The sequence below is a fragment of the Myotis yumanensis genome, unplaced genomic scaffold (assembly GCF_028538775.1).
Source record: "Myotis yumanensis isolate MYYU_CA2020_CCGP unplaced genomic scaffold, mMyoYum1.0.hap1 SCAF_11, whole genome shotgun sequence".
NCBI classification, from domain to species: domain Eukaryota; kingdom Metazoa; phylum Chordata; class Mammalia; order Chiroptera; family Vespertilionidae; genus Myotis; species Myotis yumanensis.
Window position 1 is genome coordinate 35924386 of NW_027223762.1, and position 15968 is coordinate 35940353.

Sequence of the window (15968 nt, forward strand, 5' to 3'; positions counted from 1 at the left end):
TTAAAGTTTACTTAAAATTTTTTATTGTGAAATAAACATACAAAAGAAAGTATAAGACAAATATATACACTTTAAAGAGAAAGGAAAATTATTAGGAGCAACAAGTTCTTAAATACTTGAAAAGGTAGATTTGGAGTTGGTTACAATATCAGTGTTTAAATTTGATGTTACATAAATTATGTCTATGTTTAAGGGGTTTTAAGTTCTTCCAAGTAGTGGCTGTTAATATAAGGACACCTTTTTAAGGCAGAAAAATAATTAAAATCATAGGATATAAAAGTTTTGTTTTATATTTATTTGTAATTTTAATAAAAGGGCACCAAAAACTATCTTCTTGTCTCCCAAGCATGGCTATTTGATTTCATCCAAAGCTATAGAGCTCCAGCTCTTGAATTTATTACTGATGACTCTTAAATCCATATTTCTAGGTCAGACCTCTCTGTTGGACTTCAGATACCTATACATACACTAAAAAGAGGCCTTTGGATTTTAGCTCTTAGGAAGTTAATGATATGATATCAATATTTGCTTTAAAATGAAGGAAGACGAGAAAGGATGGGTGAAGTATAGATGAAACAAGATTAGTCATGAGTTCATTGTTTGAAGCTGAGTGAGAATACATATAACTTCATTATAGTATAGTTTCGTGTATTTAATACTTTTGTGCCCTAGCTGGTTTGGCTCAGCGGTTAGAGCGTTGGCCTGGGGACTGAAGGGTCACAGGCTCAATTCCTGTCAAGGGCACATGTCTAGATGCCCAGCTCCAGGGGGCGCATGTGGGAGGCAACCAATCCATGCAACCAATGGATGTGTCTCTCTCATGTTAATGTTTCTCTCTCTATCTCCCCCTCCCTTACACTGTATCTTAAAATCAATGGAAAGGATACCCTCCGGTGAGGATTAACAAAATAATAATAATTCTTTTTTTTTTTTAAGTGAAGCTCTCTTTTCTCTTTCTTTCTTTTTTTAAAAATATATTTTATTGATTTTTTACAGAGAGGAAGGGAGAGGGATAGAGAGTTAGAAACATCGATGAGAGAGAAACATCGATCAGCTGCCTCCTGCACACTCCCTACTGGGTATGTGCCCGCAACCAAGGTACATGCCCTTGATCAGAATCGAACCTGGGACCCTTGAGTCCGCAGGCTGATGCTCTATCCACTGAGCGAAACCGGTCAGGGCAATAATAATTCTTTTGTAATAAAAAGTAAATAAAAACATTAGTTTGCAGAAAGTGGTTGTAGCAGTGTGTTGAGGAAATTGAGTTTCCCATGCTTTGAAGCTCATGGTATTATTCACATGTATTCTTTTCGTCTGCTCTCGTGGCTGGTGGTCTTGTGTGGTTGGTTGGTGTGAGGCTCAGAGTGGTTTGGTTATTTACTCAAGGTTGCATGGTTGGCAGGTGGTAGAAAAGATTGATACTCAGTCTTTTCTTTATTTCTTTTATTAGCATTTATTTTATGCTGAACTTACTCTCAGGCCATAAGTTTTTGTTCTGTTTCTTCTGATATTTTTTTCTTTTGTGCGACCTCCTCTCAGGTTTAGGAAGAATCTGCACTTTTTCAGTAGGATCATCTCAGTGCAGCAGGGAGAGTTCACATACGGGTTAATCCGCCCATGAGCTCGGTAAAGTCTGCATCACATCTTGGGAATTTGTTCACCTGGGTGCGCTCAATGACCAGAGAATCTACATCTAAACCCTTAAGTGCAGCATGACTCTCTGCATCTGTAAGCATGTGCAGCAAAAATGAAGCACTCTTTTGGGGCCACCAACCCTGCGTCCAGCCCCACTGTGTGGCCTGGGCACACTTGGCAACTTCACCACTGTGCCAAAGGAATGCAAAGTGACACCCTTCAGATATGCAGACCCTGGTGGCCTGGGCAGTTTCATGAGTGTTCTTAATTTGATCCTCTTGATTTGCATGATTTTGTGGAGTTTTCTGAGTCGAGAGAATACCGTAGTGAACCATTTTCAGAAGTCACCTCAGGCTGCTTCTGGGAAAAGCTGGTACTTGTCTTCAAATCCAATGTTCTTTTGACTATAAGAGCTACCTAAAACATATTAAAACACATTAATTAAAAAAAACATAAAATCACTTGAGAATCAGATTACCAGATAGACATTATCAAAACATGCTTTATCTAAGTCCAAGTTGTAAAATTTGTGGGTAACTGACTATTATTTCCTGGGACAGTAATACCTTTATATAAGTTTCTGGACATCATCTCAATATCATTTTTATGAGTGTTCAGAAAAATATTAATAGAGCATTAAGTGAGGTTAGTCTGATATCAGGTATCTTTATTTCTTATTAATTTTAGTTCTTTCCTAATTTTAATTTCTAAGTAATTTTAAAATTCCTTACTGGTTGGTTCATTTTTATGCATGGTGCTTTTTGTTCTTGGTTGAGCCTTTTTGCTCCTTAGAATATTGCTTTGCTACATTCTAGGAGTTCTAATCCAGGGAAAGTTGTGACCAGATATGGAGTTGAGGTTAGATTAATATCTCTGTAGATGAGACATAATTTGTTTGTAAGTAGATATTTAAAATCTCACCGATCCTAGCAAATCCCTGTCTTTTTAGGGTATATTTTCTCTTCCAGAGATCACATCACTGCATACATCTGGAATTTTTTTTATTGAAAAGCAAAAGTCTCATTTACATTGTATCTTTTTAAAAATATGTTTTTATTAATTTGGGTTTTTTTTAGAGAAAGGAAGGGAGAAGGAAGGAGGAAGGGAGGGAGGAAGGGAGGGATTGAGGAAGAGAGAGAGAGAAACATCAATGAGAGAACATCAATGGGCTGCCTGCCTCCTACATACCACCTACTGGGGGTTGAGCCTGCAACCCAGGCATGTGCCCTGAATTGAACCTGTGACCTCTTGATGCATGGGACGGTGCTCAATTCACTGAGCCACACCAGCTGGGCTGAATTATATTTTTATTTCTTCAGTTTTTAAGTACTCTTTTTTTTTTTTTTTTAAATATGGACTTTTGTTTATTGCTTTTTTTTTTCTTTTTTAATCCTCACCCGAGGACATTTTCCATTGATTTTTAGAGCAGAAGAGAGAGGGAAAAGCAGAGAGAAGCACATCGATTAGTTGACTCCTACACGAGCTCCAAACAGGGCCTGGGCCGGGGAGGAGCCTGCAACCAAGGCACATGCCCTTGAGGAGAATCAAACCCGGGACCCTTCAGTCTGCAGGCCGATGCTCTATCCACTGAGCCAAACTGGCTAGGGCAGTTTTTAAGAACACTTGATCTCATGCTTCTATTTCTGCTACTGACTTCTTCAGTCTTGATCTTACCTGACATAAAAAAAAGGTTGTCTGTTTGTGTTTAATGTTTGGAGAAGAATATAGCTACCAATTAGCATATATTTTCTCCCCGTTTTTCCTCAGTAGAGGCTTACACTTTGTCATATGCTCAGATCAGCACCTGTTAATTCCTGCATACCTTTTTATTTGTACATTTTGGAACTGAGTTCACCCTCACCCCCCTAATATTGTATCCCAGGCTATAAAATAGCTAAATCTTTTATCCCAAGAGAGATTAGAAGTCTGCCAGGATCCTAATGCTAAGAGGGGCCTAAGAGATAAGCCAGCAGGTCCTCAAATATCTTTTTTATTCATAGTTGTTTTGTTATAACATTGATGAGATGATAAGACATTAACTCTTGTTTATATCAATTAGCCTGTACTAAAATTGGTTTACTTCATTTTATGCTGTTTCTTTTAAAGCTGCAGAATCTATAACAAGGATAAAAAAGGACTTGCTATACTCCCGGATCTGGGCACAGTGACAGATACAAGGTAGGTCTCAACAGTGTTTGTTGAATGAAATCCAGTCCTCAGCCTTGAAACAGATTTAAATGTAATTTATCTCAGATCCGTCTTCTTTGTGGTACTCGAAGTTTTAAATGGATTGAATAGCCTGTTTTATTCATCTCTTTTAATCACTCTTAGAATCAAAATCTCTTTAGTTACTTCTCACTATTACATCTCTTGTTAAATGTAGACATTTTCAAAATTTTGTTCATTAACAGTTTGTTACAATATATAGTTATAAGTCCATACAATTTATATGCATGTTTTATCAAGTGGTTATCAACTTAACACCTGTTATCACTACTGCTAAGGTCAAGAGTATAAAATTATTGGGATCGAAAAATTCCCATGAGTATCCCTTGCCTGTTACAATCACTGCTGTCTCCCCAGAGGTAACCACTATCCTGTCATTATAGTAATTGTTTCTTTTTCTCTTTTATCTTAACCACCTGTATATGCATTTCTAAAAAACTGATATATATATATATATATATATATATATATGAATTTTATATGAATGGGATTATATTGCATTAATTTTGTGACTTGTTTTTTTTTCATTTAACGTTATATTTATAAGGTTCATCCATGTTACTGCGTGTATCTTCTTCATTTTCTTCGCTGTATAGGATTCCATTATGTGAATAGACCACATTTATTGATTTGCTTTACTGTTGACACATTTAGGATGCTTCCAGTTTAGGACAATTATAATGGTGTTGCTCTGAACATTCTTTCATGTATATCCTAGTGCACATAAAGATGCAAATCTCTAGAGTATATGATTGGAGTAAAATTTTTGAGCCACAGGGGACACATATTTCAACTTGACTAGACACTATCACAGTTTCCCAAATTGGTTGTTTTAATTTATATTCCAAATCATGTCTGAGAATTTTAGTCGCTCCAGGTCTTTGTCAAAGCTTAGTACTGTTAGACTTTTTAAAATTTTGCCAATTCTGGTGTGTAGTAATACCTTGTGGTTTTAATTTTTATTTTCTTGATTACTGGTGAGATTGAGCCTCTGTTTTTACATTTGTTGTCTATTTGATATCTCTTTTTTTGTGAAGTGCCTGTTCTTATACTTTCTTCTTTTTCTAGTAAATGGTTTAACTTTTCTTTTTGATTTGTAAGAGTTCTTTACCTAGCCCTGACCGGTTTGGCTCAGTGGATAGAGCGTCGGCCTGCGGACTGAAGGGTCCCAGGTTCGATTCCGGTCAAGGGCATGTACCTTGGTTGTGGGCACATCCCCAGTAAGGGGTGTGCAGGAGGCAGCTGATCAATGTTTCTCTCTCATTGATGTTTCTAACTCTCTATTCCTCTCCTTCTCCCTTTCTGTAAAAAAAATCAATAATATATATATATTTTTAAAAAAGAGTTCTTTACCTATCCCCATTGTCAGCTATATATGTTTCAGGTATTTTCCCACTTTGCCTATTGTCCCTTCATTCTTTCTTATGGCATTTTTAGTAGCTGAATTTATTAATCTTTTCCCTTTTGATTGGTGCCTTTTGTGTGCCTTGTTGAGGAAATCCTTTTTAACCTCATGATCAAGAAAATATTTCTCCAAATTTTGTTATAAAAGATTCCTTGTAAAAGACTTACCTTAAATATTTATCATCTGACTTTTTGTTATGTGTAGTATTTGGCAATGGCTCCTCTCCTTCTTGAAACTTCTGCTCACATGACTGTAAATGTTATCTTTGTTTCTAATTCTAAAAATCTATATTTTTGGTATTGACTATACTTCTTAGCTGAGATTCTTATTTCCAACAGTCCCCTGGATCTCTCTACTTGAATGTCTTGCAGATGTCTGCAAATATTTCAGTTTAAGCTCATTAAAAAAAAATCTTTTTTTTTTTTTTGGTTAAGATTAAATCATCATATAAGCCAAAACACATGATGGAATCTTAAATTCTTATTTCCTTGCCTTCTCCAGTCACATAGCCATCGTGTCCAAGTGATCCTACTTCTGAAATGCATGTCAAATCCTTTCATTCCCTTCTGTCCATTTCCACAGTTACGGCTCAGAGTTCCACCTAGTCTGGTACAACAGCCTTCCAATTGGTTTTCCTGCCTTCTTTCTATTCCTCTGCTCTGGTCAGTCAGTCACACTGCCACAGAATCTTCCTTCGAAGACACAGATCACATCTCTTTCCTGCTTTTATGGCTTTTCATTGCCTGCATTATAACAAAATTCAAATTCCTTCCCATGGTTTCTACCATTACTCTGCAGGAACCTCATGTTGTAGTCGCACCAGGCTACTTTTTATTTTCCAAAGAAGCTTTGCATTATGTTGTGCCCTTTTTCATGTTGTTCCCTCTGCTAGGAATAGTCTTCTTCTACCTCTTCCCACCGGGAAAATCCTATTTCTTCCACTACCATTCCCAGAAAGAATTAATCCTTCCTGCCTCTGGGCTTCCTATAGCACTTTGTTCATACCTTTATTGCAGTACTTATCATATTGCTTTATATTTATTACTTTATGTATCTGTCTCCTATGCTAGGCCATGAGGTTTTTGAAGGCAGAGAATATGTTTTACTTATCTTTTTTATTAGAATCTAGCAGTGCCTGGTACAAAATAGTACTCAATAAATGTTTGAATTAAAAAATTGTGCTAACCTTAAAAAAGAAAATAGAAATGTGTGCATTGACTTAAAAGTTGAGAAATGGGGAAAGTATTGATGAAGGAGTACACTGAGCTGTTTTTTTAAAATATATATATATATTTTATTGATTTTTTTACAGAGGGGAAGGGAGAGGGATAGAGAGTTAGAAACATCAGGTGAGAGAGAAACATCGATCAGCTGCATCCCTACTGGGGATGTGCCCGTAACCAAGGTACATGCCTTTGACCAGAATCGAACCTGGGACCCTTCAGTCCGCAGGCCAACTCTCTATCCACTGAGCCAAACCGGTTAGGGCTACACTGAGCTGTTTTATGTGAGTGGGTTCAACTGAAAAAATGAGAATGTTCTCAGCCAGTGTTGCTCAGTGGTTGAGCATCAACCTATGAACCTGGAGGTCACGGTTCGATTCCTGGTCAGAGCACATGCCTGGGTTACAGGCTTGATCCCCAGTGTGGGGTGTGCAGGAAGCAGCCGATCAATGATTCTCTCTCATCATTGATGTTTCTATCACTCTCTCCCTTTCCTTTCTCTCTCAAATCAATAAAAAATATATTTTTTAAAAAATGAGAACATGCTGCTTTGACCAAATACTAACTGCAGGGGCAAAAATAATCTTAAAAAAAACCCCAACAAATCAAAATCAGCTGAATTATCTTTATTTTTAAAAATGGGACTTACATTTTAAACAGACTTAGAATACAAAGTTAAATAAAGTAAGTTTGTAAAAAGTAAGGAATTCACCATACTGCTGAAGAAATTTGTCTTTTTCAGAGAACATATTAATGAGCATAATGTATCCCATTATAAAATGGGATGGTTTTTATAAAACCATGAACATATCTCTGTTTAGACAGCGCTCACTGACTTTTACTCCGGAAGGTGCCGGTAAATCAGGTACTCCTTAGGTTTAATTAGGACAGTGACAGGTTAGCATTCCTGCATGTGTTAATTCTGCGGAGTCCCATAAAACAATGAAAACTGATAACTAGAGTTCAAATATTTACTTAAGGCTCGCACAACTCACATAACACAATTAAGTTGTGATTAAACATTTTTTTTTAAGTAGTTCATCTGGAGGAAGCAGGGTTAGTACTCAATAACATTACTTTTCTCTCTTTTCATGCTAATATAACTGATTCCCTGTATGCACAAGAGTATTCTAAATACACAATGTTCTTAGTAGAGGTATTTTAAGAGCAAATTGACTTTTCACGAAATTATAATATATTGTCAATATCTAGAATTCTGCTTGCAGTAAGTCTTTAAAGGAGCTTGAAAAAGTTTGTGTGCCGATGAGTTATCTCCTGATGATGAATTTATAGATTTTGAAATAAATCAGCCCCTAATCCTAAAAGCAACTTCCAGATAAACATGGTCAGTTGAATATATATGTTTATTTTCACTCTCTCTTGAAAACATACTGAAATGAAAGTTAAGGGATAAAGAAAGGCATGAACTCCATAAGGACAAGGAAAACATGAGACGTCAACAGAATTTTGGAAGCTGGGACATCGGTAGAGTGGTAACTAATTTAGTAAAGAAAGTTGAACCTGCAGTTGCCTCCACCTGCCACACCTGGCTAGCAGAGAGCAGACATCAGCCAATGGTTGCGTAGATACTGATGGTTTCCAGGCAAGTGGTCAGCATGACCCCCATAGGGAACCAAAGCTCTGTCTGAATGCTGTAAGAGAAAACCCCGCAGCCCAACCAACTGAAAATCCCATAGAGTTTTACTTACCAACCTGGCCTTGGGTTCCCAGCTCTCTATCAATACAGGGTGGGGCAAAAGTAGGTTTACACTTGTGAGTACACAAAACACAGTCTATTCCTATATTATTATTTATTAATCGTTGTATTACTTTTTCCACATGGACAAGTGTAAACCTACTTTTGCCCCACCCTCTATTTCTGTGTTTTCCTAATCGTCTCTTTAACCTAGTCTTGTAGTCTTGATACTGGCCAAATAAAACCTTTCACTTTTCTCAAACCTCCTATCATTGTTCTCAGCAGGTGACCTTACTTTCTGCTTCACTGAGAAAATACTATGGAAGTGTCAGAGGAGAATGCTCTTGACTTTCAACTCCATATACCACATGCATATGCCGTATTCACAGTCTAACCTCCTCACAGCCGTTCTTACACTCCTGTCCAGTGCTGGGCCTGGTGGTCCTCTTCTCCTGGCTGAGGATAGTCTGTGCTGGGTTCTGCATCCTATCCCCTTCTGCTTCCTCAGAGGCCTCTCCTTGGCATCTTCAGTGTCTTTCCATTTTTCCGGTGGCTTTGTCCCAACAGTACTTAAATGTGCTCCAACCTCTCCCATAATAATAATAAAAAAATCCTCTCTTCTTGTCCTCCTATACCTACCGCTAAGTCTTCCTCTGTTTAATAGTTGAACTTCTTTAAAATTGTCTATTCGTTGTTTCTACATTCTAACCTTCTATTCACTTTTTCACTACAATGAAGCTTCCACCCATGAGACTGCTTTTGCCAGTCTCTAATAACTTCTATGTATGTTATTACAGGGGACGATTTTCAGCCTTAATCATAGTTAATCTCTCTATAACATTTGATGCTAGTCATTTTCTCTCCTATGAAATACTCCCCCCCGTTTTTATGATACTCTACTCTTCCAGTTTTTATCCTAATGTCTTTTCTTCTTAGTCTTCTTTGTGATTCCCTCTTTTCTGCTGCATTAAATATTGATGTTCCTCAAGATTTCCAATCTGGGCTGTCTTCTTATATACTGACACCCTTCCTTAAACCTTCACTCTCACTTTTCAGTTCTAAATCTATATCAGCAGCCCTAATCTAAATATCTTGACCAGTACAGCTCCTAGGGCAATGGAAATTAAGGAGAAAATAAACAAATGTGACCACATCAAAATAAAAAGCTTCTGCACAGCAAAAGAAACCATCAACAAAACAATAAGAAAGTCCACTGCGTGGGAGAACATATTTGCCAATGTTATCTCTGATAAGGGTTTAATCTCCAACATTTACAGGGCACTCATACAACTTAACAAAAGGAAGATAATCCAATAAAAAAAAAATGGGCAAAGGACCTAAATAGACACTTTTCGAAAGAGGACATTCAGAAAGCCAAAAGACATAAGAAAACATGCTCAAAGTCACTAAACATGCAAATCAAAACAACAATGAGGTACCATCTCACACCTGTCAGAATGGCTATCATCAACAAATGACAAGTGCTGGAGAGGATGCGGAGAAAAGGGAACGCTCATGCACTGCTGGTGGGAATGCAGACTGGTGCAGCCACTGTGAAGAACAGTACGGCATTTCCTTAAAAAATTAAAAATGGAACTGCCATTTGACCCAGTAATACCACTTCTAGGAATATATCCCAGAAACACCAATCAGAAAGGATATATGCACCCCTATGTTCATAGCAGCACAATTTACAATAGCTAAGATTTGGAAACGGCCTGTGTGGGCCCGATTTCTGTCTGCTGGACATACCACAGTACCTCTACTACCAAATCTATTCGTGTTATTTTATTCTTAATCTCAGCGAATAACAATTTAAATCAGTCCATAAGCAGAAGAAGGAAACCAGGGAATCATCCACATTCTAACCACTTTGGTCCTTCCTCAATTCTCATTGTTAGTTACTCACCAAGTTCAGTCCATTTTATCACTGAATAGCTCTTAATTCGGTTTACCTGTCTACATCACAAATAGAAATACAAAAATGCCGTGATAATCGCTCCCCTAGGCTATTCCAGCAGCCTTCTAACTGGCTGCTCTTTCTCCACCTATGCATAAAACCTGTGGCCGCTAGTTTCCAAAGGTTGCCACATCTCCCAGAATGTATGCCCTTGTTCAGTCCCCTCTCATACCAACTCTGAGCTGATCTTGTTACTCACCTTATGTAATGGAGTATAGCAGAAGTGACACTGTGCCAGTCCCAAGCTTTACAAATGTTTAACAGCTTCAACTTTTGCACCCAAAAATGCCTCGTGATAAGTTGTGCTGGAGGACTATATGGAGAGAGAGTACCTGAAACTACATGGAGAGAAAGAAAGGCCTGGGCATCCCAGTTGAATTCAGACTTCTACATGTCCCTGCCATGATGCCAAGCCAATGAGAGAGCCACCCAAAACACTTCCAGGTGATTTCAGCCCAGGTGACATCACAGGAAGCTTTAGAACTGCCTAACTGAGCCCAGTCAACCCACAGAATAATCAGAGAAGACAAAATGGTTGCTATTTTAAACCACTAAACTTGTGGTGGTTTATTTCACAATAGATAAAACCAAAGCAAAACCTCTTTCTGTTCTGTTTACTCTCGTCCAAACATGTCAAAATCACAGCCGGCCGAGAGTTTGACATGCTTGCGTCTCATCTCTGGCAGTTGACAGTTTTAAGCTCCACCTTCAGTAAGCAGCTTGAAGTTTTCTGCATGAACTTTGCTTTTTCTTCTAGATTTTTAACTCCTCCTGTTAGAAAAACTTCCTTTTTGAAAATATATATTTATTGATTTCAGAGAGGAAGGGAGAAGGAGAGAGAGAGAGAGAAACATCAGTGATAAGAGAGAATCATGGATCAGTCGCCTCTTGCATGTCCCCCACTGGGGATTGAGCCTGCAACCTGGGCGTGTGCCCTGACTGGGAATCAAACTGTGACCTCCTGGTTTATAGGTCAACGCTCAACCACTGAGCCATACTGGCTGAGTGAAACACTTTCTTTTTTAACTTATACCCTTTCCCTATCAAATTCCTAAACTTTCAAGTCTCTACTTAGATACGGGGAAACCCTGGGTGAATAAAATCGCCTGTTTCCTCTCATAGTAGCTAATACTCTTACTGGAAGAATGATGTTTGAGAGTATAGAGTTTGTGCAGTATGTTATTTTGCATGTTACCCATTCTTTATAAGCTTCAGTTTATTCATTGTAAAATGAGGGTAGTAATAGCAATTACCTACTTTGTTAGGGACATGTAAGAGTACTAAAAAATGTTAGCTATTAATGTTATTAACATATTATCATAAGTGCCTGTTTATCACTCTATCTCTAGAATGTGGCCAAGTGCCTGGCACATAATATGTGTTATGTAAAATGTGAGTGAATGACTGAATGATTTCAGCTCATTTGGATTTTTTATATTAATCCAATTGACGTCTAATTTCAAACATGCTTATTGTGGTAAAAAAAAATATATATATATATAACAAATTTGCCAATTTAACTATTTTAAGTGTAGAATTCAGTGACATTAATAACATTCAATAGATGTAAGCATCATCACTGTCTAACATTTTTTCATTAATAGGATATTGTCCCATTAAACAATATCTTCCTATTTCCTCCCCTCCGCCCCCCTCGCCAGAGTCTGGTAACTCTACTTTCTGTCTCTATGAATTTGCCTATTTTAGATATCTCATATAAATGTAAACATAAAATACCTGTCCTTTTGAGTCTGACTTCTGTCACCTAGCATCAGGTCTTCAAGGTTCATCCACACTGTAGCATGTGCCAGAATTTTCTTCCTTTTTAAGGATAAATATTTCATTGTATGTATAAACCATTTTATTTATTCCTTTATTTGTTGTTGGATACTAGGTGTTTTTTTTTTTACTTTTTGGCAATGATGAATTGTGCTACCATGAACATAGGTGTACAAATATCTGTTCAAAATCCTGCTTTTAATTATTTTGGGTATATACACTGAAATGAAATTCTGGATCAGACAGTAATTCTATTTTTTTAAAATATATTTTATTGATTTTTTACAGAGAGGAAAGGAGAGAGATAGTTAGAAACATCAATCAGCTGCCTCCTGCACATCTCCTACTGGGGATGTGCCCGCAACCCAGGTACATGCCCTTGACCGGAATCAAACCTGGGACCCTTCAGTCCGCAGGCGGAAGCTCTATCCACTGAGCCAACCCGGTTTTGGCAGGCAGTAATTCTATTTTTAATTTTTTGAGGAACCACCATACTGTTTTCCATAGTGGCTGTGCTATTTTACACTCCCACCAGCAATGCACAGGTGTTTCAGTTTCTCACATCCATGCTGACACTTGTTATTTTCTGGGTTTATTATTTTTTGCAATGGCCATTTTAATATGAAATAGTATCTCATTTGTGGTTTTGATTTGTAGTTCCCTAATGCTTAGTGATGTTGAGTATCTTTCATGTGCTTATTGGCCATTTGTATATCTTCTTTGTAGAAATGTCTGTTCGAGTCCTTTGTCCACTTTTAGATCAGGTTATTCGCTTTTTTGTTGTAGAGTTATGTGAGTTCTTTGTATATTCTGGATAGTAAGCCTTTATCAGACACATAATTTGAAATATTTTCTTCCTTTCCATGAGTTACCTTTTCACTCTGTTGAGAGTATCCTTTGGTAAACGAAGTTTTAAATTTTGATATCTGATTTATCTATATTTACTATTGTTGCCTGTCTTTTTCGTGTCCCTTTGAAGAAGTCTTTATCAAATCCAATGTCATAAAGCATTCTGTTTTTACCTAAGAATTTTGTAGTTTAGGTCTTACATGTAGGTCTCTGATCCATTTCAAATTAATTTTTGTATATGGGGCATCTTTTGCATATGGATATTCAGTTTTCCCAACACTATTTGTTGAAAAGACTGTCTTGTCCCCATTTTATGTTCTTGATACCCTTGTTGAAAAGAATTTGGCCATATATGCAAGGGTGTTTTTTTCTGGGCTTGCTATTCTATTCCATTGGTCCATTTGTCTGTCTATCACAGTCTCACACTCTTGATAATTGTGCCATTTAGTAAGTTTTGAAATCCTGTGAATCCTCCAATTTTGGTCTTTTTCAAGACTGTTTTGGCTCTTCTGGGTCTCTTGAAGTTTCCTATGAGCTTATAGTAAGGGTTTTTTCATTTCTGCCAAAAATGTTGTTGGGATTTTGCATTGAATCTGCATATTACTTTGGGTAGTATTGTCATCTTAACAATATTAAGTCTTCTAATCCATGAACATGGGATATCTTTTATTTATGTCTTCTTTAAGTTCTTCAGCAATGTTTTATAGTTTTCAGTGACCAAGTCTTATACCTCCTTGGTTAAATTTATTTCTAAGTATTCTTTAAAAAATTTAATGATGGTAAAAATATATAAAAGAAAATTAACCAGCATAACCATTTTAACTGTCCAGGTCAGTAGTGTTAAGTTCACTAATATTGTTCTGCAACCAATATTCATAACTCTTTTCATCTGGCAAAACTAAAGCTTTACAACTTTACACCAATTAAACAACTCCCTATTCGCCCTTTCCCCAGCCCATGGCAAACACCCTTCTACTTTTTGTCTTTATGAATTTGACTACTCTAGGTATCTTATAAAAGTGGAACCATACAGTATTTGTCTTGTGTTACTGGCTTTTTCATTTAGCATAATGTCCTCAAGATTCATCTGTGTTGTAGTATGTTGCGGGGAGAGATTAACCAAAGAACTTACATGCATATACAGGCCTGGGGGAGGGCTGGTGAGGGGTGGAGGGGGTCATTGGGGGAAAAAGGGAGATATCTGTAATACTTTAAACAATAAAGATACATTTTTTAAAAGCTGACTAATATTCCATTGTATGTACCACATTTTGTTTCTCTAATCATTTGTTGATAGACATGTGGGTTGCTTCTACCTTTTGGCTATTGAGGATAATATTAGTTCACTATTGCTGCCATAACAAAATACCACACATTGGGTGGCTTAAACACAGTGATTTATTTTCTTACAGTTCTAGAGGCGGTAAGTCTGAGATCAAGGTATCATCAGGGTTGATTTCTCCTGAGGCCTCTCTTCTTGGTTTGCAGTTGGCTACCTTCTCACTGTGTCCTCACATGGTCTGTTCTCTGTGCATTCATATCCCTGGAATCTCTTCCTGTTCTTAAAAGGACACCAGTCATACTGGATTAGGGCCCACCACATCATTTCATTTAACCCTAATTACCTCATTATATGTCTTAACTCTAAATACAGTCACATTCTGAGGTGTATTGGAAGATAGGACTTCAGTGTGATCTTTGGCGGGGATACAATTCAGTTCATAACAACATTGAGATCCAGCTTCCAGTTATTTCAGTTACATTGTCCAGAATTGGAATTACTGGATCATATGCTAATTCTACTTTTAATTATTTGAGGAACTGTCATACTGTTTTGCATAGTGGCTGCACCATTTTACATTCCCATCAACAGTTCACAAAGGTTTAAATTTCTCTACATTTGTTATTTTCTGTGTGTTTTTTAAAACAGTAGCCATCTTAATGGGTGTAAGGAATATTTTACTCTTTTCAATACTCTTACGAATGAAATTGTTTTTTTAATGGTTTGAGATTGTTCAATGCTAGTATATAGAAATACAACTAATTTTTGCCTGTTGATTTTTGTATCTTGTAACTTGGCTGAATTTATTTCTTGGATTCTTTAGAATATTCTAAAGACTCATCTGTGAATAGGAAGAGTTTTATTTTTTCCTTTTCAATATAAATGCCTATTATTATTGTTATTTATTATTATTATTTTGGCTAATTGCTCTGGCAAGAGCTTCTGGTACTATGTAGAATAGAAGTGGCAAATGGAGGAATACTTGTTTTGTTTCTGATTTTAGGGGAAACCAAAGCCTACTTTTTTCTATAAAGTATAATCTTTCGCATACGGAGAATGGTCTTTCATATTTGAGATACATTTTTCATTAGCTTTGTTTGAATGAAAAAAACAGAAGAGCTTATTATGAACAAGAGGAAAAAAAAAATATGGGATGGAAGGAGTTGGGATGAAGCTGATAGGTAGGTATGAAACATTACCAGGCTTGACAAGATGTTGAAACAAGGTGGGGCCAGGGACATCCAAGAATCACCCCGCCACCAGGAGGCAGTCCCTAGCTTTCTCAGGGCTAGATTATTTTAATAACTTGTTCATAGATTATGACATGTATTTTTATAAACTAGGAATAAACATAAGGTGAAAAATAAATGTAATTCATAAAAGTTTCTGTGTGCTTGGCTTCATTGATAAAGGGTCCATGTAATATATTATCTAGATTTTAAGAGTGTAAGAGGGTGCTACTAATGTTCCTGAAAAGCAGTTGTGAACTGACTGCCCCAAGCAAACTGGGACATAGATTACCCTGTTTATAGAGCTCTTCACATTCCTAGATTACAACTGCAGTTAGCATTTAATCTTGGGACTGTTTCATCATGATGGCATATTGATCAATTTCTGTAAATAATTGGCTGCTAAAACAATCTAAAGTTGAGGGTTTATAACTTTAAGAAATGTAAAATGAACGTAGATAATAAAGGATAATTTATGAAACATATAGAGATCCCTGCAGCTCTTACCTCTATTATTGCATATAACTAAATCTATTCTCTAAGCTAGTGTGCCCTTTAGGCAACCTTTTTGCCTGTTACATTGAGCCAGAGTAATCCTTACAGTGATGCGACTTTTTGTGATGATTGATGATGAGTTTATAGCTCATTTCTGCTTAATATTATTTTCTGAGACTTTATAATAGC

The 15968-nt window shown here is 36.9% G+C and overlaps 1 pseudogene; it reads right to left on the reverse strand.

Annotated features, from left to right (window-relative positions):
- Positions 1-1475: 1475 nt before the first annotated feature.
- LOC139019642 (large ribosomal subunit protein uL22-like) lies at positions 1476-8670 on the reverse strand (annotated as a pseudogene).
- Between the last annotated feature and the right edge of the window lie 7298 nt (positions 8671-15968).